The sequence below is a fragment of the Lissotriton helveticus genome, chromosome 8, assembly GCF_964261635.1.
Source record: "Lissotriton helveticus chromosome 8, aLisHel1.1, whole genome shotgun sequence".
Taxonomy (NCBI): Eukaryota; Metazoa; Chordata; class Amphibia; order Caudata; family Salamandridae; genus Lissotriton; species Lissotriton helveticus.
Genome location: NC_136069.1, coordinates 1,335,550,747 through 1,335,577,471, shown reverse-complemented (window position 1 = coordinate 1,335,577,471; position 26,725 = coordinate 1,335,550,747).

Genomic DNA, 26,725 nt, shown 5'->3' with positions numbered 1-26,725 from the left:
TGGAAATTTGCCCCTGGAAAGGATGGAACTCTATTAACAAGATGAGCTGTTGTTTGTGGTGAAGGATGTCACCCGTAAGGCAAGGAAAGCACATGAAAAGCGGACAGAATTGGCGCAGAGGTATAACGTGGACTTGTCTAAAACCAAAATACTAAAGAGAGGTCATAGGTTGAATTACAGTGATCAAGAATTGGAAAAGAAAAGAGTCATAGGACTGAAAACTCATATTTGAGAATTGATTGTAGGAATACGTGCATGGAGCATGCTTGATAAGTGGGATGAGAGGTTGTGGTCCAAGAAAAAGAATGTCAAGAAGGGAATAGGAGATACGCCGCCTCCAGGAGGGGGGATAGCAGGAGTAGAGGTTTACCCATTGCAAGAGGTACCGAGTTGAGGGTATGTGCTTGGACCTTGGAGCAGGGGTGATTTGGCAGCTTCTACAAATGATTTTCCTCGGCTAAAGGAAAAGCCAGTTGAATGGTACAAGCAGGCAGATCGCTATGTCAAGATTTCAAAGGTACTGTGGATTTTGAATACTTTGTTTGACATTGCGGTCAAATGGCCAACCTCTGAACATGATCGAGACCCCGTGACACATTGTCCTTCACCCATAGTTATGAAAATATTTGAGCAGTTAATCACATGGTCGCAGTCAGGAATTTCACCCCAGGATATTGATTGTGTTAAGATAGATCAGACTACCCAAGAGCCCATGGAATCGGTACATGCTTATTATGAGCAGCTTTTGCAAGCCTTTCAGTAGTCCAGTGGGCTAAATACGTTAGCTTCAAATAACATGGGACAGTTTGTTCCCAAATTTGTGCTAGGATTGAGACCCGAAATCAGTTTCATGATCCAGCAACATCTGATCTGCTGGCAAAACAAATCCGTGGATGAGATCCTACTGTATGCCAGATATTGCAGTGACAAAGTGGATTCGATGCACAGGAAACTAAAAGATAAACTAATGCTAGCTCAGATGAGAAATGCAGACAGGGTAGACCAGGTACAGTCGAGTGGAGGAACACTGTGAGGAAGGCAGTGAAACAATTTTGGAGGGGCCCAGAATACACCGGCTCATACAGGTCAGGGAAGAGGGAAACCCATAGATCCCAAGACAGGGATAGACATTAGTACCCTAATGAAAACCACTGCTTGTTATTATTGTCACAAAATCGGGCATTAAAAGTGCGAGTGTAGATAGAATCCAGCCAACCGGATCCAGGACGAGGAGGTAGTGCAGGCACCTGAGGTCGTAAACAGGGTGATGAGAGCTCAGTCCATGCAAGGAGGGGGGTTGAGTCCACAAGTACAAGTTCCCTAGCCTCTGAGGGTCCCACAGGGGAAACGAGTGTACCAGCAGATGCCCTTTATCGAGGCCCTAGATAAATTCGACTTAGACCCATTACAAGGACGGTGCCTGAGGGGGAAGGAAGACTGTACCCTTGGAGCAGTCTTAGAGGTAGACCAGTGAAGCGGATGTAGACGGTCATCCCATCACATTCTTGATTAATACTGGTGCTACCCAATCCACTGTGAGATCTGCAGTAGCCCCAAACCTACACCTCTTGGGACAATCGATCCAAGTCGTAAGAGTTGCTAAAATGAGAATGACTAATCCATTGACAGATGAAGTACCTGTTGGAATAGGAACTTTCCACGATCGACCCCAATTTGTGGCGTGCAATTCAAGTCCAGCTTGTTTGTTGGGTTGAGATCTATTGCACACCCAAGGGAGTGGAGTTACAGACTAATGACAATGACATTGCATTCAAAATGGCCAATCAGAATCTCTGTATAGAGATGTTTCCTGCATTGAAGGTTAAAGATCTGCCTTACGACTTGAGCAACTCTGTCTCTCTGGATGTGTAGGATTTCACTGTGGAAGAGATAGGACTGATCAGCGGAGTCGAGCCAGTCAAAATTCAGATTAAGCCAAATGCTGAATTTCCAAGAACACCCTAGTACAACCTAACTCCGGAAATAGTGGCAGGGATCAAGCCAGTGATTGAGCCCATGAATGAACAGGGCATTTTAAAGGAGATAATGGGGAGCCCATTCAATTCCCCTATAATGGGACTGCAGAAGCTGAGTGGGAAGTTCAAGATTGTGAAAGACCTGTGAAAGGTCAACACGATTGTAGTTCCATGTTGTCCTGTGGTACAGAATCCATCAGTAATCCTGTTTCAGATTCCTTGTGAAGCTGAATAGTTTACATTGATAGATCTCTGTCAGGCGTTCTTCTGAATACCCTTGCATGAGGAAAGCCAATTTTTATTTGCTTTCTGTCTGGAAAATCATGTGTTAACGTGGTGACGTATCCCACAAGGGTATACCGAAAGTCCATCAATTTTTAATCAGATTTTGAAAAAGCATCTTCAGAGCTTGGTACTGCTGCAAAATTCAGTCCTTGTGCAGTACATTGATGGCCTCCTGATCGCATCGGAAACAGAGGATGCTTGTAGGATTGATACTGTTGCCCTATTGAATCACCTAGCAGAAAATGGACATAAAGTGTCCCCTGAACAAACTACAGTACTGTTTGTCTGTAGTCCAGTATTTGGGCCATCGCATTGAGAAAGGCAAGAGGAAGGTGTCACCAGACATGAGGTAATCATAAAAATGAATGTGCCTACCATGCAAAAGGAAGTCAGAATTTTTCTGGCAATGGTTGGGTACTGTTGTCAGTGAATCCCCAACTTCATTGAAGGCAAAATCTCTGCAAAGGCTGACACACAAGTATGTGAGTGATCCGGTACCATGGAATAATGACTGTTTGGTAGCCTTTCTAGAGCTGAGAGAGACCTTGTGTCGTGCCTCAGCTCTAGGAATTCCTAATTAAAATAAAGCATTCTTGCTGTTTTGCTGCGAGAGGGAAGGTTGCGCACTGTCAGTACTCACACAGACTCATGGAGGTGTCCGTAGACCAGTTGCCTACTTTTCTGCTACCTTAGATCCAGTAGCTTCAGCTACATGAGTCTCATGTTTTCTAAAACTGGGAACTGTAACAATAATACCCTGTGATTGCGTCATTTGTACATGTTTTTAATTTTGATATGTTGTATTGTTTTTATAATGAAATGATGTAATAAATTGTGTCCCATTTTTATCTTTTTGTAATTTGCATTTATTATGATCAGTTGTTGGTTTCACCTTTTTGATTGATGTATTTTTGTAAATGATATTTGCAATATATTCTGGGAAATTACTGAACTGCAGTGTGAAATCACGAGAACAGTTGAAAGGCAGAGAACTTCTACCCGTGATCAAGCCTCTTTTGAGGAGAAACGCATTGGGTTTTATTTTTCACCTGTGCAGCTTTCCACAATGAATAAAACATTTTTCTTCAACCTCCCGCAGGCATCGGTGTACCTCACTGCTAAGAATGAGTGAGGTGGTATTTGGATGTTTTTACCGGGGAGCTCCGGTCCCGCTTCACTGACCCACCCTGCAGAATCTGTGGCTCATTCATCGGAACAATTGTGGCTGGATACAAATATATATATATATATATTTGTATCCAGCCACAATTGTTCCGATGAATGAGCCACAGATTCTGCAGGGTGGGTCAGTGAAGCGGGACCGGAGCTCCCCGGTAAAAACATCCAAATACCACCTATATATATACATATATTTATATATATATATATATATATATATATATATATATATATATATATATATATATATATATATATATATATATATATATGTATATATATATATATATATATAACAGCGTATCACTTTCTCTTCATAAAATGCCATTAAACATTGGACTTATCGCCTTGACTGTTATTGTAAAGTCACTTAGCTGAGGAAGATTCACTTCTTCTCAATAAAACAGCTGCAGGACTGCCGCTAAGCTTCTTTTCTCCGATTAAACTCCTTCAGTGGACTTTGGGGTTTGTCAGAGGAGGAGTCCTGACTGACTAGGTAACACCCACGAGGATTTCTGCCTTCGCTTCAGAGTGCGCAAACTAAAACTTTGGACACTAGGTAATTCCTATACCCGACGAGCACTAGGACGAGCAGGGAACTGGGAGCAAACTAAACCGCCACCAAAATAGGTAATGCATTCAAAAGACACAGAGCAACTTCGGGTAGGCACTGGTCTTGGAAACTACCTCAGTGAAGTGCGCAGTCTTTAGGTAGCGCGTGCTTCACAAAGGTTCCAAAGCGCTCGTGGAGAAAACAACTAGACCGCGATTTGGGTTGAAGGATCGGTGGCCATCTTACTATTCCTTGCATGCCACAACTTGTTCCAGGTGAGACTCCTAAATTGACCATGTTGTTGAATTTTCTGTCTAGCAAAGAGCAGATTGTTTTTTGCTGATTGGTCTGGAGGTCTGACATTCTGTTGATGACCAACTGTGGTTAGTATAAGCCACATGCGTCTTGGGGCATTGCGCTGTCCAGTTTGCTGGGCAAGGAGCGCACCCAACCCCACAGGGTTTGCATCAACAACAATCTCTGTCAGCAATTTCGGATAAAAGTATGCCATTTCAGTGGCATTCTCAATTGCATGCTTGATTTTCTTGAAGCTTTGTTTACATTCACGTGACCATCAAAATGGAACATTTTATTTTGTCAAGTTTCTCAGTGGAGCACTTACAGTGACAAAGTCACGTATATACGTTAAACAGTAACTGGCCATACCAGGGAAGGATTGTAGCATAGTTACATTTTGTAGGGGAGAAGTGGATGACACAGCTTATATTTTATTTGGATCTGGAGTTATTTCCCATCAGAAAAGATATGACCACAGAACTTGAGTTTGGTTTTTATGAAACTCACACTTTCCTGCATTTAAAGTGAGACCTGCATTGGCAAGTATACAACACACTTGTGTGAGAGCTTTATCATGTTCCTTTCGTGTGCCCCTAAAAACGAGTTTGTCACCACTGTAATTGAACGCATTTGTGACTGGCTGTATTATTCAGCGAATGACATCCTGAAAGAGTTCTGCAGCTGATGACCTTCTGAAACTTAGTCATTAAATTTAAATAAACCAACATGAGTTGAAAAGGTAGTGATGTACCTGCAATTTTCTTCCAGTTTGAGTTGATGATAGCCTTTGTTCAAATCAAGGCGGGAAAAGACTTTAGCTCTATTAAGCTGGGTAATCATGTCTGCAATGTGCGGACCTGGATGTTGTTCTCTCTCAATCTCGTTCACTTTGGGCATATCAACGCAGATGTGCATGACTCCTCCACTAACCTTTTTAGGCACTACCACTATGGGTAATACCAGTGGTAGTGCCAGTTGACTGCTCAATTATGTCATGCTATATTAGTGTCTCAGGTTCTTTCTCAAAAGCTTTTTGTAAATGAAATTCAATTTGACAATGTGGTTGAGCTACAGGATGGATGTCTTCGTTTATGTGAAGTTGCATTTTCATGGTCTTAAGTTTTCCTAGTCCATTAAACAAGGATAGAAACTGATTCACTATCTCGTGATAGGGATTGATGTTGTAGTTTACAGAACTCAGCCCCATGTCAGCAGCACTATTGAAATTTAGTAAACATGCACTCGATGAAGTGCTTTGTAGGACATGAATTGGTGTTTGCACTTTCATCTTTTTATGCTTCACAGTTGCTATGAAGAAACCTTCACTTTGCAGTTTGAAGCAGCCCACGTATACACTGTGGTTTTCGATAGGGTTAAATGGGGCACTGGAGACAGTTCATTTTACTTTTCACTGGCTTAATGTTTATCATTGCACCACTATGTTAAAAAGTATGGAGCACCCATTCACTTTTAGTGTGATTCTGGGACAGTGTTCAAGTGAATTTCGCACTTTCACTTGTCGACCAAGCTTTGACTTACATTCTTCCCTGAAAGAGGCTAATCTTACATGTGCACATTGTCCAGCGGTCAACATTGACATTGCACACCCATCTTCCTCACTGTCATTTGACAATGACGGTGACAAACTTTTAGACAAAGACTTTGACAACAATCAATGTTGTTCAGTTTCTACTTGGCCAACTGATGTTGCTGCTTAGCATTTTGGGCATGGTTGAAATGTCTCTAGAACCTTCTGGCATCCATTTTGTTTTCTTTACGTCACGGACTTGATCTTTCTTCCATTTTGTGTTCTCGAAGTGACACACTTGATCTTTTGCTTGCTTTGAAAACCATTGCAAAATGGCTATCTTTCCCTCAGCCTTTGCATATCTGTCCATTGGCGGACATTTACCTTCATGTGGAAAGAAAAAGCAACATCGGAAAAACAACTTCTTTTTATTTGGTGACATTGCTTTATGCCTTCTACTTTGTGTTTTGACTTACTTTCCACATTCAGCACGGATTAATTTTGGGCCGTTCTGGCCTCTATGTTAGCTACTTGTTTGTCACCTCTTTCTTCTGCTCTGACAGCAATGAGTACTCACTCCAAACAGAGTGTCTCTTTCAGTATTCGTCGTCTGAAGGAATCTGAGAGACAACAATCTATTACTCTGAGACACATCTTCATCATTGAGTTCATTGAACTTGCAATGTTTGATGAGCGAATCAAGTCTTCCTACAAACTTATCCATTGTTTCACCAGCTTTCTGCCTTTCTTGGTTGAAAATGTACCTTTCATAGTTGACATTTGGCATTGGACTGAGCTTGGTGTTTAGCACCTCTTTGATTTGACGGTGCGCCACTTTTCCACCGTTTGGCATTTTCAGTATCACTTCTTTTACTCCTTCACCCGCCAAATTCTTCATATATTTTATGATCTTTTTGTCATTTACTTGTTCCAGCGCATCAATTAAATCATCTGAAGTTTCGATCCAGGCAGTCCATCTATCTGCAATATTCAGCTTTTTGTGGGTGTCGAAGTGAGGCTGTAGTTAGAATGCGGCAGCATCATAAACTGTGGAACTTTCTGCTGTAAAGAGCAGGGCCAGCTCCGGGAACGTCAGCTGCCCATTTGGACCGGCTCCTTTATTAAGAACCAGCCATGTGTTAACATTTGGGTCATCATGCCCACTCTCTGGTTGTGATGGGCTGTCTTCTTCTTTGGCAGTGACTAGTAGCTTTGTTTCTTGCACAGGTTCTTCACCATTCTCACCTCTTTGAATTGCATCTGGTTTCTACTGCCTTTAGCGTTTCTATGCATCAGAAATATTTCCGATTTTAGCGTTTTCTTGCACTTGTCTTTCACTGCCTTTAACTGATCATGCGGATCATGATCAGGAGTTAGGTGATACATGGGTTAATATTTCTTCTGCTTACACGCAGACAACTTGTCCCAATTCACTCGCATCGCAGGCATTAAAGTCTTCATGTAAGTAATGATCCTACCAGGGAGGTCTGCCACTAAAGGTTCTGGTTTAGCACCACCAACTTGTCTGCCATCAGCAGCAGCAATATTAACCCATGTATCACCTAACTCCTGATCATGATCCGCATGACAAATCTTTCCCCATAAAGGCTGGGGAACAACATTTCCAAACAACATGTCTATATCCGCTAAATTCATAATGCAAGAGCCTGCAGTCTGTGACAATTCCTTGTAATACCCTGCAGGATTTTTACGGGGGTCAGGCAAAGTCTGCTTAAGGGCCAAAACTTCAGCTCGTTTCCAAGGAACATGTACCCAAACACGCTGAAAGTGTGCTGGAACAGCTGGGGGAACATTATTCAGACCAGCCGCTACTGCTTCCTTCCATACTGGGGGAACCTCTCTCATGGGGTATTGTCTCGCTTTCCTTTTAACGGAGGAATCATGTTCAAATAATGACCGGGAAACACCCTCACTCCTAAACGACAATAATGTCGCAACTGCCTTTTTAACATCTGAACCCACAATTGTGCCTTTTGCAAACTCGAACCGTAGATGACATAACTCAGGCGGATTGGGCTCCAGATCATTTTCCTCTAAATCCTCACAAAGAAAAGTACACATTTTCTCGAAAACGTATCTCTGTTTCGACTCTTCCCATTGATGGAAGACATCCATAACAGAATCTAGCTCATATGTCGTAGGGTCTGTAACCCATCTGTGTGCCAAATAATTCAATGTTTCCCGCTCTCTAGAGTCGGGCAGTTGACTACGCAACTGTTTGCTCGTTGAAACAGGGGTCAGGCTTGCTGCCCCAAAAAGAGGATACAGAAGACTAGTAACAGTGTTAGTCATTCTCTGCCGAACAGAAGGAGAAGGTGACGAAAGAGCAGGAGTAAAAGCAGAGTGAGGCAAGGTAGATGCAGATGCAGATGCAGACGCAGTAACAGTAGGAATATCAGAAGAGGTAGTCGATGCAGCAGGCAAAGTCGGAGGAAGTACAGGGGGAGCAGGTAGCAAAGTCAGCGGCCCTTGAGGATGCTGAGCCGTAGCAGTAGGAGCCAACTGAAGAGGAGCTGGCGGTTGTGGAAGAACCTGGGGCACAACAACCAGAGGTTGCACAACTAAAGGTTGCGGAGGTGCTGTAGCATTCTGCGCATAGGGGGGTGGCGAACTCAAAAAATGCGACATTAGGGGATCTTTTTCAAGTTCTTTTGCTGCATCTTGCTGAAGAGGTGGCAAAACCGGATAACATTTATCAATCGCCATTTTACGTTGCCTGTGCAACTGTTCACTCGCTTTTTCTTCCTCATCATCTTTAAATTGCATAGCAGCTTGCATTATCGAAATACCCTTTACTCTTTTATTCTCTTTAGCTAATTTAATTTCTTTCTGTTTGGCTTCTTTTCGCCATAGGCGGAAAGAGTCAAACATCGCCGGCCGGGCTTTCTTCTTAAAAAGTTTAACTTCGAGATTATCTAAGATTTCCGTGTCCAAGCTACCATATTAGGGCCATTTTAAAACACCATCTTTTCTGGTGTATCGGATCCATACTTCATTATACGTGATGGGGCCCACGCCATGTTTCACGTAGAGCTCATAGGTTGGAGTTCCAATCGGAGGAACCGGACACAAGTCCTCCAATCGGGAATCCCTATTACAACCAAGACAAAACGAATTTCCAAATCTGCTAAGCCAGGCATCTTCGCTCTCTAGTCTAGCTTCAAACTTCAAAGGATTATCGATTACGATAGTCTCGTGAATACACGAGTCCCTCGGCTTTGGTACTTGCAAGTTCCAAATCAAAGATCCCAAGGGGATACCCAAACTACGAACCAAACTAAGGACTGGGAGACGGTCCACTTATACTTAACTGAGGTATTGATGACGTCACCAGAAGACTCGTCTATCGTTTCGCTCTACCAAGTCATCAAGGGTCCAAAACAGGGCGATAGTCAGGGCAGCAGTCCTTCGTAGCCGTCGGGAAGCGGAGAACCTCGCAGCAAAGACTTTCGGACCACGTCGACATGCAGGGGTCGATGAAGTGGCGGCCTTCCTCCAGAATTTTCACACGAAGCTCCTCTCGAACCTCTGGCTTGGACCGGCACCGCTGATATCGCCCCACATTGGGCGCCAACTGAAGTACTGGGTTTTTCAGAACCGGTACTGAACCGCTAACCCAGCGGTGCCAGGGACACACTCTATGACTTCGGGTCCTTCCTGTTTCAGACACAGAAACTCAGAGTCTTCTAGGTGAAGTCAAAGATCGAGTTTATTGGCTGCAACCAAGTAACAGGCGTCCTAGAAGTACAACACGGTGTATATTCTCAGGAGACTGCTCCAATTTACAAAGCCAGCCTTCTCTTTTTATACAAAATATTATGCTTTAGGCAAACATTCTTTGTTTTACAGTTGATCATTCTCATATTTTCACTACAAAGAAAAAGCAGAGTCATGATGACAAGCCCATATTTCAGTTTGTCCAGCCCACAATCAATTACCCGGCAAGGCCCAGTATTTTCATCAGATATCGACGAAACCCCAATAAAAACGGGCGCCTCCTCCTCGTAAAGCAGGTCGTAAAGAAAGAAACAGGGGCAGGTGCGTGTAAGATCAGGAAGGGTTTGTGTGTGGTGCAGGGTTTATGGCATGTTGTGCCTTGATACTATCTCGATCGGCCACTGGGAGAGGAACTGCCCAAACAGGTTCGGCCTTGGGCAGTGGAGTCAGCTTGCCCAGGTCGCAGAGAAGTCAGCAAAGGTGTACGTGTCCTTCAGAATCATGTTTTGGCCTTAGACACCGGCCTATGTGAGGGCAATCACAAAATGGCTGCCATTCACAAAATGGAACCGAAGGGTTCAAGACGAAAAACTACGTTTTCAGGGTGAAATCGTCACTCGAATATGACGAAAATGCTTGTGCATAGTATACTGGCCATTTTCGGTCTGCTGATATCAAAATCGTCATGATATGACGATGATATGACGATGTTTATAATATAGGTTTATAATATAGGTCCACATAACGGTTCTCTGTACGAAGTTGTCACTACCTTTAGTGTTGTCATATTGTATGAATGCCGGCTCTCTGTTACGCTGTGGCTCAGTACCTTTGTTTCGACTTTACCAACATATTTCTAGCTGATGACAAACAAACCTTCTGAATAGCCTTCACTTTGTTCACAGGCCTGGCACTGGCTGGAGTGGCGCTTTGACTCCACATATGCCAACCATCGATTTTCACTCCGACTGAGGCACACATGGCACGAATGTACAGTTTGCTGAACCACAGCAAACCCTCCAGGAGAGCACTCTTAATTCTTTGGGTTATGGAGTTTATGTAATCTCCAACCTCATCTGCATCTGTAGGTATTACATGTCTTTATTCCTCAGCGTGTCACCTTTAACTGAGCATTCTACATCATGAATTCTATCACCCACACCCATGCACTTACATCACTGTTCTACGGAATTCATCAGGAACCATTAGGGTCCCCTCATCTCTAATGCTCAAGACTCTACAAAAAACAGGAGACATATTTACAGTGCTGTAAATGACATTCAAGCGTTATCCATTTGAACATATTTTCAGGCACATTGCTCCAATGACAATACTTAACTGCAAGGATTTAAAACTTTGATTTCAGGCTTTTGTTATTAATCATTCAGTAGAACTAATTAATGCACAGCATAGGAATGTGTGCAAGGGCGAAGAAGGGTTAATGCATCTTTCCTACACCCATTAAATCACTGACTGATATTCTGGAAGTATTGCAGATTGTACTGAAAAAAGTTGTGGAGCGAAAGTTGTTGCCCTTACCATGGAGCTGCCATCCTATATTAGGTCCGTCCTGACACAGTAAGACCAAGTCAAGCTGGTAGATTCTATCCTTGGCTCCTTCCATCAGTAGGACATGGCAGCTAGCATTCCCCAAATCTCAAGTTACAGGTAGCTGTTATTATAGTACTGAGGTACTGCTCCACACTGTCCCAAACTATGCACCTGACAAGCTGGCAAAATTAGGGTCCCTGACCTATGATGTTGCTAGCAGCAAGATACTGCGAAACACTGCTCTGGTTGTTAGCACACAGAACAAAGTCATCAGCAGAAAATGCAGATGACATGATGTGCAGACAATCTGTACATTGCTTCCAGACACAGAGAAAACAGATAGGTGCTTTATCTACTCAGCCTATGAGATATGCGAAGACTGTGGGGCCCCCATCATGTCCTGCTCCTGAGAACAGCCAAAAGATTTTCTAAGTGCCCCAGTTCTATTGAGAGAGGGGATAACATCTAGAGTAAGGCAGACAGAGCTGCAACAGAAGAGAAGAGGTACTGGAATAAGAACTCAGAGCATGAAGTAGTAATCAAGAGTTATCTTAGATAACTCTGTGAAGGGATGACTTGCTGGTGGTCGACTGGGGTAACACCAGGACTGGCCTTCATCTTTGACTTGCAGACTGCTCTCTTTCTGGAAGTGCTCAACACTTAAGGCAGTCAGGCTTGTGACTCGATTACTGCTCATAGCTACTGCCCCTTAGCTTCGACTCCCAGACTGCTGTTTCTTGGAGTGTCAAATTACTGCCCAACGTTACTGCCCATTATCTTTGACTATGAGACAATGCTTAATTTGAGTCAACGGATGCTGTTGGCACTCACCAGCACTCATTTTTGGGACCACTGAGCCCCACCGGCACTTATTGTTCCTTATCAAACATTTAAGCGGAGCAAGAGAGGAGAATACACATGAACGGCAAAGAAGAAGGAAGGGAATACAGAAAAACTGCCAACACTGGAGAAAATAGGAGCCTGCAAAAGTGAGATAAAGGGGCAGGCAGTTCCTGGCAGTGAATTAAAGAGGCATGAGGTGGATTCAGGACTATGCAGAATTTGCATTAGACATGGGGGCATTTAATAGCATGGGCCACTGTCTTTTGAGCAGTGCTTAGTGTCAAATTCTAAACACAATAGAGCATGACACATGTGGCATGGTTACTGCCCATTGCTACTGGAGTTCATCTAACAGGCTGCTCTCTGTCTCAGAGTAGACAGTTCTAAATACAGTCCCAGACTGGTCTTTCTAAAAGTGTCAAATTACTGCCCATAGCTACTTCCCCAAAGATGATCGAGCATGACAAATGTGGTAAGAATGCTGCCCATAGCTACGGCAGTTGTAAAAGGCTGCTCTCTATCTCAGAGTAGACATTTCTATAAACGGTTGTGGTAATGGCTGGGCTTAACCTCTGAACAACATTGATTTGTCTGCACGGCAGCTGTGAAGTCGAATTTAATCTAAAACTGAGTATCTAACAGTGTCCCAATAGCACCCAAACCTTCTAGAAAATCTGACTGTATTTAGAAAGGTATCTATGCAGTTAGTCTAAAACACCCCTGTATTGCATTCCATTGTTTCCTGTTAAATGTTTAATGACTGAATGTAAAACGCGTGCGTTTTTGACTTGTGAGCTGTTCTGTTTAGACATTTTTCTTGTCGAGAAAGTTGTGACTCTTTAGTTTCAAATGCGTCAGAATGTGTTGAGTGTCGAGAGCCGGACAGTGAGCTCTGCCAGGAAACAGCATCACTATTTATTATGTATTTTGTGACCTTCATGTTTTTTGGTGGGTGTGTATCTGACACGCACAAGAGTATCTAATCCTCCTTTGCAGGCAGACGGTGCTCACTATAAGACTGTAGAATGTCTCCTCCTGCAGGGCCTCTGGCTGCAGTCTTCAAAGTATGATGGAGCTCATGCGTTAGTACAGGTCAACTTAGGCCTCTTCTGAATGCTACAGCTGTGCCTTTTCCTTATTTAGCTGAGAATGTGAGTACTTTTCTTTAACTGTTCTCAGCACTTTGAAGCCGCACGCCGGGCACTAAATAACAGATCATGCATAAATAATTAAATGAATAAACCTCACCTTCAACTCTCAGGGCCTCGTCCCACATGCATTTTAAATCACGAGTCGGTTTGTAGTATATGTATATATAGCCAACTGAAATGACACTATAGTATCCTACAAACTCATTGTTCACATAAAATAAGATATAAAACCAAGTAGAAAACCTGCTGTCCTGTCTGGATGTCACCACAGTGATCCCCTACCCTGCTCTAGGAAGGCCCCTAAGTTACCTGAAGACCAAAGGATTCATTCACACATGCATCCTTTGAACACCCAAGTTTCACTCAGCAGGAAATTGAGTCTTTCTATGTGGTGTGCTTCTTTCAGTGTGTTGGCTACGTTGAGTCTTGGTTGTTTTCTACCCCTTATGTGGTTTCACCACCCTCGATTGTTTGTTCCCTAGGCGGTTCAGCGCATGGAGCTTGAGGTGGGGTTCCCCCTGCTGCGGGTGCTCCTGTGTCTTTCTGGACTGCTGCTGGCACAGCCCTGATGAAGCCCAGTTTCAGGAGAAACACATTGGCTGCATGTGTACTTGGTTGAAGCCAATATAGAAGAACTTTATATATCATCTGAAGACTCAAGAACATTTCTTTGGTCATTTGACTGCCTATATATATTGCCTCTCTTTTTTGTGTGTTCTGGATTTAGTTCACTTTGCTATGTAGAAACTGCTACCTTTTACATCGTAGACAATGCCCTGGTGACAACTGATAAAGATGACACATGCCTCCTCATATTGCTGGACATCTCAACCTTGTATGCACCCTGGAGTCTCAAATGAGGTTCACAGACAATGTCCTTCTCTGGTTCTTCTCCCTTTCCATCTGGTTTGTTCACATGGGCCTTCAAGTCCCAAAAGAGCCCTTTTACATGTGGAGTCCACCAGGGCTCCATACTGTCCCTCGTCCTTTTAAACCTCTACATAGAGTTGCTTGGTGCTTTTCTCACAGACAACAGCATCAAGCTTCACCAATATGTCAATGATACACAATTCTGATTGAAAGTCTCCTCTGCATCAGACAGTTAAAGCTCAAACATTGCTCTTGCGTCATCCAGATATAGATGTCCAGTGCCTACCTGAACCTCAACCCAAAGAAGACAGAATTCCTGTTATTTGCCAAGAGAAAAGACAATAAAGAGTGGAACATGGCTCAATGACATGAACCTTGAAGGCTTGAATCCCCAATGTTCACCATACGTCAAGTCACTTGGATATACTCTGGACACCAATATCACCCTCAAGGAATGTATTGTAAAAAAAAAACAATGATAGCCTTGTACCAGCATTCGCTTATAAAGAAAGTGAAACTGTTTCTTCCAGAAAGTGGCTTTAGAACTTCTGTTCATGCCCTTGTACTTTTGTATCTGGATGGTGGGAATGCTCTTCTCCATCGCCTCTCAGACTCCTTCTGACACCCCGTAAGGTCATCCTATAAGCCCCAGCAGGGCTCATCCAGGGCCTGAAGAAATATGACAACATCCCTATGCTGATGGAACTCCATTCACTCTCATTGCTGACCTGCACCACTTTCAAAATGAGTTGCATTATTTACAGAGCCATAATGGCCAGCACCCCTTCTTCTCTTGAAGACAAGTTCACCATCTCTGGTGCTTGTCAGTAGACCCACACCTGGACACTATCAGACTGTACACTAAGAAGTTTAAAATAAGGCAGTGCATGCCTTTTCCATGTATGCACCTAGGGTCTGGAACTACATTCCATATCCAGCAAGACTGCCCAAGTGCTGTTCTATTTGAGGAAGGAGTTGAAAACGCAACTAACGGTTAATGCTTGGTGTTTGCCACCAAGCATTAGCGGCACACAGATCAGCTACTACTCAATATCTGAAGTGGTTTCCATGTTCACAAAAATGCTTAAAATGTTGCACTGTTCACAAAAAATGCAAAAGAATGCAAAATTCCACATATCTCAGAATGACAGAAAGCACATTATTAGTTTGTAATTCCCAATAGCAAGGTGCAAAATCAGAATAACTGGGGTCTCAGTTAACACCTATGATTAGTACAGTAGAGGGGATGTTCCTCCTATGATCCAGAAGATCTTATGACTACTCACCAGTGCATCTTCAAATTCAAACCATGTTGCAATATTCTTATTACGTTTGTTACTTTTCAATAATGCCTGGTAATCTTACTCCTTTTGCAAAGGTGATGGATTAACAAAATTCAAAGTCTTCCTGCCCAATTTAGAAGCAGGCACACCTTAAGTATGTCGATGATGGAGTATACTCAAAACCAGTGGTGGCTCCTCCACAGTGGTGGAGGAGCATCGCCCCACTGGCTCAGCCGGCCACTGAAAAAGAAAGCATGTGTGGGGATGCTCGGGCCGGGCCATGGGACAGCCAAACAGACATGTGCAGTTAGATTTCTCCGACTCAGCTGTATTACACACTCCGGGTCGGAGAAACAGCACAGTCTCCCTGTCCCTGAGTGAGCCTTAAACAAGCCCATTCAGGCCAATCCCCATGGTGCTCTCCTGCAGCATGAGAGCAGTGCGAGGATTGCACAGGCAGTCTCTGATGCTGTCCCAGGGGCAGCTGGGACCAGGAAGCAAAGGAGATCCGAAGTGGCAGAAGCAGCATCAGCCAAGTTTTATTTTATTTTTTTATTATTGTACCCCCCACGCTCCCCCTGTGTTACCCCTATCTTCACGCCCCCTCCACCCGCTACACCAGTTTGAATGAATCGGCAGCCACTGCTCAAAACTAAGGGGCATATGTATCAAAAAGTCATTTTGCGATTCTCAAATAGCGATTTTTTGCGAATTGCTATTTGAGAATCGCAAAATGCTATGCATGTAGGATTCGCAACAAATTTAGCGAATCCTACATATTCCTTAATTGTGAATGGCAAATTGCGCTTCGCAATTAAGGAATACCTCCCCATTCATTCCTATGGGCCTCCATAGGAATGAATGGGAAGACATTCTCAATTTGCGATTAGCAATTAGCGAATCGCAAATTAAGAGTGCAATTTTAAGGGTGCAAGGGTGTCAAAAGGACACTCTGTTGCACCCCTGAAATAAGCATGGGTGCACATGTGGCCCTTAGGGCATTTATGTGCGTCACATTGCACTTTGAAAAATGCCAAAAAGTGAATTTTTCAAAGAAATCGCAAATTACCACCAACTTGAAGTAGGCCAATTTGCACTTTTTGGGTTTTTCTTACATTGCATTTAAGGAATCGCAAAATTTGCGATTCCTTAAATGCAATCGCAAAATAAGGAATCGCAAATTTTGCGATTTGCAAATTTTTCAATTCCTTATTTTGCCTTAATACATACCATTTGGCAACATTGCATTCGCAAACGCCGAAATTCGCAGAATTTTGGCGTTTGCGAATGCAATTTTGCTTGATACATATGGTCCTAAACTACTTCAATTGCAAAACTTTTGTGATTAACATTTTGATCAGTCCACACTTTAACTTTCATTTTTTTGCATGCTACAAAGCACCACAGAAAACTCCTGGGTGCTTAGAGTCTTGCAGACAGTCCCTGACATGCTGCCTTCTGGCACTAGTCCATCTTGACAATGACTTACAAAAGTCTTAGAGATCAGTAGTTTCTTTGTCTTCGAACAGACCAGCGTTAAAGTGAAAGCAAGGGACTGTCACATTACTTAAATATTACCCTACATATCTAGATGTGCATAGTAATTCGCAAAATGGCATAATACACTCACAAATCAGATCCGGTCTTTTTTCTCGGGATTGAGGCATGTGAGTAGACCAGCTGGCCTCATATTCATGTTACTGAGTTGAATGTATGATAAACTATGTCAGAGTATTCATTGGCCATTTAAGGCCTTTAGGAAACTGCACTCTTCGATACAAAAATAACTGCAATTTAGTTGCACAAGAAGTAAGACCCTGAATGACCTTTCTCTATGGTGGCTCCTTGTTCTACAGAAAAAAATGAAATAATAAATAAAAATGAGGAAAATAGACCCTAACTATTCCTGTCCCAGTTGAGCAAAATTGAAATTGCTGGGAACTATACCATGCACATAGATGTCTCTAACGACGAGTGTGTGAATCATGTTTCCATTTAAGTGAGTGAGTTAGAGGCTGGAGGTGTGCTTCATCTAAAGATTTGGTGTCTGTTCCCTCTGCCAAATCCCTAACATTCCCACCTCAGCCACAGATGAGGGACTAAGGTTTTCCCGAAAGCAGAGTCTGTAACTGTTGGATGTAACTGAAAGATGACCAGAGACAGTGTAAACGAGTATATGACGGAAGTTCCTACCAATATCCGTAGGCCTACCTGTCTAGTAGTGTAAAACAAGTGATGTAAGAATTTTGGAATAGTGCGCCTTTATGGTTGATATTAACTTTGACGTGCTGATCGATTAAATTATTTTTTTTAATCTTTTATTTATTTGTCCTGGTGTGAATCTTATTTCATCTTCAACAGTGCAAACATTTTAGAAAAGAGAGTACAATATAGCCATACAGCAAGAAATCACAAATAGATGCCTATCTAGTCTACAAAACATTCATTTCATGGTTAATGTAGTCGGTGTCAGATTTGCATATCTAATCTGAAAGCATAGTTTGAAAGAAAGTCCATTAAATTGTTCTTTGAATGACAACTGAAAAGCACAATTGTATTTTTCGTTTTCTCTATAAATGTGTTAGGGTGATTACAGTTTGGGCTACCTAGTGAGATCTTTTCATTGAGTCTACTTCATCACAGTCAAAATCAAAATGATTGTTTGAACCGATTGGAGGGACATTTTCAAGAACTTTAAGTAAAGAACTTCATTTCTAAGTCACAGCGGATATCAATTGTTAAAAAATGTACGACTCCGTGTTTGAATTGCTACGCCCACTCATGTATTTATGGAAAAGTTATTCGTTTCTCCTTATTAGATCTGCTGATTTATATAAGTTAACAAATCCATATCATGCGTAGAAAAACTTTTTGTTATCGTATATTTCGAAATAAAAAAACTCACTTTATCACTGCAAATTACATATAAATACAGTAATTCAATTTTCCCACAAATGTACATATGTACGACTAGTAATAAATGATTTAGCTCATAATCCATCTAGATACTACAGTATCACCTGACTACCACTCACCCTTCTTCATAACAGTCCATGCTTATGGAGCTGACCTCACCCATGAGACCTGCAATATCGTGTTTCCTGAAAGAATCCTTTTTTTCTTACCTTGGTTTTCTTACCTTGGTCCTGACGTCTACCCTCCTAGAGGGTATAAAGGTACTGAGACTTATCAGGGCCTCTGGTTTTGTCTGCATGTAGCAGGAGACAGGACCACACCAGGGAACCTTCGTCCAGAAAACTGTCAATAAGTATTATTAGATCTGCAATAATAGCAGAATTTGCTGTTTTAATAAAGAGTCATTGCAAAGATTTTTATTAATCACGCAATAAAGTAAAGTTTCAAGTTTCAAGTTTCAAGAATTTGTTTTTATTCGTTTTCTGAAGTGCGTTGGGAAATCAAATGGATCTACAATTTTAGACATAGCTTGAGAAAGGGTTTATTGATTATTTGTCGTTTTCCCTCCACATGAAAAAAATAACTACTGGTAACCATTCTTCAAATCCGGTACACTAAACAAGTAACAATATGCCGGATATAAGTGTAGCGGATTTAAAGGATAGCAACCTTTGCATCTGCTGACAGCTCCTCTTATCTCACAATTGAACAGCATGTTTAGGACACTGTAATACGTTGGTGAATTAGTGGAGCATCAAGTCGTGGGACAAATTAATGGGAGCGTTAGCCTGGACAGACCTGTGAAGTATATGCATGTGGACAGAGGTAGGTGGATAACAAGTATTGGTAAAACCTCTGCTTTTAATGTGCTCATAAGAGCAGCTTATCCATATTAACGCCAGACAAGAAATGAAAGAACATTATAGAATACTCTCTTTCCTTTGATACAGTCTTGTTTTTGTTTCTATTTTAAATACAGGTTTTATTGGCAAGGAAGGGTTAAAAATAGTCTTTCTGTAGTTTCTATGACATGGGAAAAGGGATGGGCTACACTTAAGCTCACTTGGCAAGCAATCTTCTTTTCACATACAAACAAAAAGAGGGCAGCATTACGAGAAATGCATTCTCCTGTCCAAGAGCAAGTTCTCCTTCAACACAAAATACCTGGGTCTCCAGCTCTAGTGTAGGAGAAACATCCTTCAGAGGCATATGTGAAAAGCAGCAGCCAGCAATTAAATTTTTTTTTGCCTCTTCTATTACAAAGTTGTAATCCATCACAGATATCAGCCATCTTGAAATCTGGGGCATTACCCTTCCTTCCAAACCATGACCTCACTTAAAAATGTGCATTAGAGGTTTGTAAGCTGTTGCAAACCTCTGCATTGGGAGAGGAAAGAGTGGGTACAAGGTGAGGGCAGGGCACTTTAAGGCATGCTTCACACTCTTGCTTCTCAGGCAATTGTCCTCTTCATTTGCACGTGTTTGTTTCATTCTGCCCATCTGTCTGATTCCTCTTAGCTGCAGAAACATGTCGACGTGTCATTTGTAAATCGGGGTTGTCAAAGCAGAGATAGTAAGACCCATACTAAAAATTGGGGTAAAAGGTAAGCCTCCTTACGTGATTGTCATTTAACATATAAATTAGCCCATGTTCATCAACAATTGTGTGATTGCAGCTGGCATTTATATTGTGTGAAGTTTTACCATTGCACTGCCGTACGATATTTCTTTTGCGCAACAATTATATAAGTCCATTGACAAAGAAGCATCTCTTGTTAGGTTTTGACATAAAAGCACAGACATACAGAAGACTAAGGGGCATATTCACAGGGGGATTGCACCACTGGAACGCTGCTTTTACTGACGTTCTGGTGATGCAATGCCTTGCACCATATTTACAGAGTGGCGTAATGCCACTTTTTGTGACTTAATGCCGCATAGTAAATATGGTACCCTTTCATGCAGGCATCTGTGTGAAAGGGGCGTGCAATAGGTGTTGCTGTGAGAATTCCACTGCAACACCCATTGCTTTTGATGCTGCCCCAGATTTACCAGTATCTGTAATTCTGAGGCAGCCTCAAAAACTAACATCATGCAATAGCAGATATTAGAATGGTGCAACGAGGAGAAATACTTGTATTTCTCCTCGTTTTTGCTTTTTCTATGTGTGCTGCATTTTGCAGCACACATAGAAAGAGAAAAACCTGCATTAATGATTGTTTATGTGCAGGAAGGTGTCCAAACAGCCATTCCTTGCAATGCAGGCACCCATGCACTATGGCGCAAGGGTGTCTGTGTTGGTGCTAGGCAGCTATTTGAAGCGCTAGGGAAAACACAGGGGTGCACCATATTGTTGTAAATATGATGCATCCCGATGTTTTGAAAATGTCAGAGCATGGCGCTGCAAAACTTGCCGCAGCAACACCCTCCGCCATTTCCTTTTAAATATGCCCCTAATTGTAAGAAGGCTAGCTAGCTGATAAAGGCTGTCACACATTGCATAAGCAGCGAGATTAACAAAATAGCTATTAGGTTGGCTGCATGCAGAGATGCCACACACACAATCACAAATAGAGTGTACAGGTTGTGTGCTCATGGCTGAGGCAACTCATACCCTTATATTTGGCTCGTTTGCAATTTGAAAGCTACAAAACACTAAAAGAGTCAGAAAAGGGAGTGGTGATGAACAGAGTGCCTGAATTAAGCAGACCACTCTTACCCAGTCCAAAGATCAGGGCTTGATCCATCACCGTTTTTTAGCTCACCATCCAAGCTCAGAACTTGGCTATATGCAAATTAGTCTGTTCCGGCCCCAGTGCATGATGGGAACAGGGCAAACCAAACTACCAAGCCAATTCTTATACTGGGAAGGAAACAAGCTACCAGGGACCGGTTTCTGGCATTTCAGCCTCGTCGGCCCGGCTTGCTTGAATCCTGATGGTGCAATGAGCAAGGGACTCACATCTGAGTATACCCTTCCACGCTTATGGTGGACAAAATGAGTCAGAAAAGGGAGTGGTGATGAACAGAGTGCCTGAATTAAGCAGACCACTCTTACCCAGTCCAAAGATCAGGGCTTGATCCATCACCGTTTTTTAGCTCACTGCACCATCCCAGCTCAGAACTTGGCTATATGCAAATTAGTCTGTTCCTGCCCCAGTGCATGATGGGAACAGGGCAAACCAAACTACCAAGCCAATTCTTATACTGGGAAGGAAACAAGCTACCGGGGACCGGTTTCTGGCATTTCAGCCTCGTCGGCCCGGCTTGCTTGAATCCTGATGGTGCAATGAGCAAGGGACTCACATCTGAGTATACCCTTCCACGCTTATGGTGGACAAAATGAGTCAGAAAAGGGAGTGGTGATGAACAGAGTGCCTGAATTAAGCAGACCACTCTTACCCAGTCCAAAGATCAGGGCTTGATCCATCACCGTTTTTTAGCTCACTGCACCATCCCAGCTCAGAACTTGGCTATATGCAAATTAGTCTGTTCCTGCCCCAGTGCATGATGGGAACAGGGCAAACCAAACTACCAAGCCAATTCTTATACTGGGAAGGAAACAAGCTACCGGGGACCGGTTTCTGGCATTTCAGCCTCCTCGGCCCGGCTTGCTTGAATCCTGATGGTGCAATGAGCAAGGGACTCACATCTGAGTATACCCTTCCACGCTTATGGTGGACAAAATGAGTCAGAAAAGGGAGTGGTGATGAACAGAGTGCCTGAATTAAGCAGACCATTCTTACCCAGTCCAAAGATCAGGGCTTGATCCATCACCGTTTTTTAGCTCACTGCACCATCCCAGCTCAGAACTTGGCTATATGCAAATTAGTCTGTTCCTGCCCCAGTGCATGATGGGAACAGGGCAAACCAAACTACCAAGCCAATTCTTATACTGGGAAGGAAACAAGCTACCGGGGACCGGTTTCTGGCATTTCAGCCTCGTCGGCCCGGCTTGCTTGAATCCTGATGGTGCAATGAGCAAGGGACTCACATCTGAGTATACCCTTCCACGCTTATGGTGGACAAAATGAGTCAGAAAAGGGAGTGGTGATGAACAGAGTGCCTGAATTAAGCAGACCACTCTTACCCAGTCCAAAGATCAGGGCTTGATCCATCACAGTTTTTTAGCTCACTGCACCATCCCAGCTCAGAACTTGGCTATATGCAAATTAGTCTGTTCCTGCCCCAGTGCATGATGGGAACAGGGCAAACCAAACTACCAAGCCAATTCTTATACTGGGAAGGAAACAAGCTACCGGGGACCGGTTTCTGGCATTTCAGCCTCGTCGGCCCGGCTTGCTTGAATCCTGATGGTGCAATGAGCAAGGGACTCACATCTGAGTATACCCTTCCACGCTTATGGTGGACAAAATGAGTCAGAAAAGGGAGTGGTGATGAACAGAGTGCCTGAATTGAGCAGACCACTCTTACCCAGTCCAAAGATCAGGGCTTGATCCATCACCATTTTTTAGCTCACTGCACCATCCCAGCTCAGAACTTGGCTATATGCAAATTAGTCTGTTCCTGCCCCAGTGCATGATGGGAACAGGGCAAACCAAACTACCAAGCCAATTCTTATACTGGGAAGGAAACAAGCTACCGGGGACCGGTTTCTGGCATTTCAGCCTCGTCGGCCCGGCTTGCTTGAATCCTGATGGTGCAATGAGCAAGGGACTCACATCTGAGTATACCCTTCCACGCTTATGGTGGACAAAATGAGTCAGAAAAGGGAGTGGTGATGAACAGAGTGCCTGAATTGAGCAGACCACTCTTACCCAGTCCAAAGATCAGGGCTTGATCCATCACCGTTTTTTAGCTCACTGCACCATCCCAGCTCAGAACTTGGCTATATGCAAATTAGTCTGTTCCTGCCCCAGTGCATGATGGGAACAGGGCAACCAAACTACCAAGCCAATTCTTATACTGGGAAGGAAACAAGCTACCGGGGACCGGTTTATGGCATTTCAGCCTCGTCGGCCCGGCTTGCTTGAATCCTGATGGTGCAATGAGCAAGGGACTCACATCTGAGTATAACCTTCCACGCTTATGGTGGACAAAATGAGTCAGAAAAGGGAGTGGTGATTAACAGAGTGCCTGCTTAATTCACACACTCTGTTCATCACCACCCCCTTTTCTGAATCGTTTTTGGCCACTATAGGTGTGGCAGGGTATACTCAGACATGAGTCCCTTGCTCACTGCTCCATCAGGATTCAAGCAAGCCGGGCCGACGAGGCTGAAATGCCAGAAACCGGTCCCCGGTAGCTTGTCTCCTTTCTGGTGAAGAATTGGCTTGCTAGTTTGGTCTGCCCTGTTCCCATGATGCACTGGGCCAGGGACAGACTAATTTGCATATAGCCAGGTTCTGAGCTGGGATGGGGCAGTGAGCTAAATCACGGTGATGGATCAAGCCCTGATCTTTGGACTGGGTAAGAGTGGTCTGCTTAATTCAGACACTCTGTTCATCACCACCCCCTTTTCTGAATCGTTTGTGGCCACTATAGGTGTGGCAGGGTATACTCAGACATGAGTCTCTTGCTCACTGCTCCATCAGGATTTAAGCAAGCCGGGCCGACGAGGCTGAAATGCCAGAAACCGGTCCCCGGTAGCTTGTCTCCTTTCTGGTGAAGAATTGGCTTGGTAGTTTGGTCTGCCCTGTTCCCATGATGCACTGGGCCAGGGACAGACTAATTTGCATATAGCCAGGTTCTGAGCTGGGATGGGGCAGTGAGCTAAATAACGGTGATGGATCAAGCCCTGATCTTTGGACTGGGTAAGAGTGGTCTGCTTAATTCAGACACTCTGTTCATCACCACCCCCTTTTCTGAATCGTTTTTGGCCACTATAGGTGTGGCAGGGTATACTCAGACATGAGTCCCTTGCTCACTGCTCCATCAGGATTCAAGCAAGCCGGGCCGACGAGGCTGAAATGCCGGAAACCGGTCCCCGGTAGCTTGTCTCCTTTCTGGTGAAGAATTGGCTTGGTAGTTTGGTCTGCCCTGTTCCCATGATGCACTGGGCCAGGGACAGACTCATTTGCATATAGCCAGGTTCTGAGCTGGGATGGGGCAGTGAGCTAAATAACGGTGATGGATCAAGCCCTGATCTTTGGACTGGGTAAGAGTGGTCTGCTTAATTCAGACACTCTGTTCATCACCACCCCCTTTTCTGAATCGTTTTTGGCCACTATAGGTGTGGCAGGGTATACTCAGACATGAGTCCCTTGCTCACTGCTCCATCAGGATTCAAGCAAGCCGGGCCGACGAGGCTGAAATGCCAGAAACCAGTCCCCGGTAGCTTGTCTCCTTTCTGGTGAAGAATTGGCTTGGTAGTTTGGTCTGCCCTGTTCCCATGATGCACTGGGCCAGGGACAGACTAATTTGCATATAGCCAGGTTCTGAGCTGGGATGGGGCAGTGAGCTAAATAACGGTGATGGATCAAGCCCTGATCTTTGGACTGGGTAAGAGTGGTCTGCTTAATTCAGACACTCTGTTCATCACCACCCCCTTTTCTGAATCGTTTTTGGCCACTATAGGTGTGGCAGGGTATACTCAGACATGAGTCCCTTGCTCACTGCTCCATCAGGATTCAAGCAAGCCGGTCCGACGAGGCTGAAATGCCAGAAACCGGTCCCCGGTAGCTTGTCTCCTTTCTGGTGAATAATTGGCTTGGTAGTTTGGTCTGCCCTGTTCCCATGATGCACTGGGCCAGGGACAGACTAATTTGCATATAGCCAGGTTCTGAGCTGGGATGGGGCAGTGAGCTAAATAACGGTGATGGATCAAGCCCTGATCTTTGGACTGGGTAAGAGTGGTCTGCTTAATTCAGACACTCTGTTTATTACCACCCCCTTTTCTGAATCGTTTTTGGCCACTATAGGTGTGGCAGGGTATACTCAGACATGAGTCCCTTGCTCACTGCTCCATCAGGATTCAAGCAAGCCGGGCCGACGAGGCTGAAATGCCAGAAACCGGTCCCCGGTAGCTTGTCTCCTTTCTGGTGAAGAATTGGCTTGGTAGTTTGGTCTGCCCTGTTCCCATGATGCACTGGGCCAGGGACAGACTATTTTGCATATAGCCAGGTTCTGAGCTGGGATGGGGCAGTGAGCTAAATAACGGTGATGGATCAAGCCCTGATCTTTGGACTGGGTAAGAGTGGTCTGCTTAATTCAGACACTCTGTTCATCACCACCCCCTTTTCTGAATCGTTTTTGGCCACTATAGGTGTGGCAGGGTATACTCAGACATGAGTCCCTTGCTCACTGCTCCATCAGGATTCAAGCAAGCCGGGCCGACGAGGCTGAAATGCCAGAAACCGGTCCCCGGTAGCTTGTCTCCTTTCTGGTGAAGAATTGGCTTGGTAGTTTGGTCTGCCCTGTTCCCATGATGCACTGGGCCAGGGACAGACTAATTTGCATATAGCCAGGTTCTGAGCTGGGATGGGGCAGTGAGCTAAATAACGGTGATGGATCAAGCCCTGATCTTTGGACTGGGTAAGAGTGGTCTGCTTAATTCAGACACTCTGTTCATCACCACCCCCTTTTCTGAATCGTTTTTGGCCACTATAGGTGTGGCAGGGTATACTCAGACATGAGTCCCTTGCTCACTGCTCCATCAGGATTCAAGCAAGCCGGGCCGACGAGGCTGAAATGCCAGAAACCGGTCCCCGGTAGCTTTTCTCCTTTCTGGTGAAGAATTGGCTTGGTAGTTTGGTCTGCCCTGTTCCCATGATGCACTGGGCCAGGGACAGACTAATTTGATTATAGCCAGGTTCTGAGCTGGGATGGGGCAGTGAGCTAAATAACGGTGATGGATCAAGCCCTGATCTTTGGACTGGGTAAGAGTGGTCTGCTTAATTCAGACACTCTGAATCGCAAAACACTAAAAGGTAGCAAAAGATGGGCCAGGGCTGGGGTTGGTGGAAGATACTGCTTGGGATCCCTAAAGTGGGTACAGCTCATGCAAATCACAGGGAAGATGAGATCAAGCAATGTAAGGGCACTCACAAGAGACTGAGGCGCGGTTTGTAAAATCCATGTGATAAGTCCCAGCAAGATACAAAAGGCCTGATTCACAAAGAAAATGTACACGTTTGAGTACATTGAAACTTTTAAGTAAGGTTACTACTTTTCGGTATTCACAAACTCTGAGTGTAAGTTACTACTAAAAAAATAGTATTAAGTCCATCCCTATTCAAGGCCACCCACTGGTATTGCAACACCCTTTCAACAAAAATAATGTAGATACAGAGTTAAAATTAACCCCTATATGAAATATTGTTTAAAAAAATAATTTATTTAGAATCGTTCAAAATATACGTGTGTACAAATTAATACATTATTTTATTAACCTAGTCTGAATTGAAACAATAATGTGTCCATAAATGTTATTAAAAACTAATTACATTATTTTTAATTAATTCTACACATAACGGAAAACTGAAAAAAATGATTGGAATTATAATCAACACCACTAAGTTTAAAATGTAAAATTACTGTTGGAATATTTTATGTACATTAGCAAAGCAAAATTTAAATTGTTACAATTTATTAAA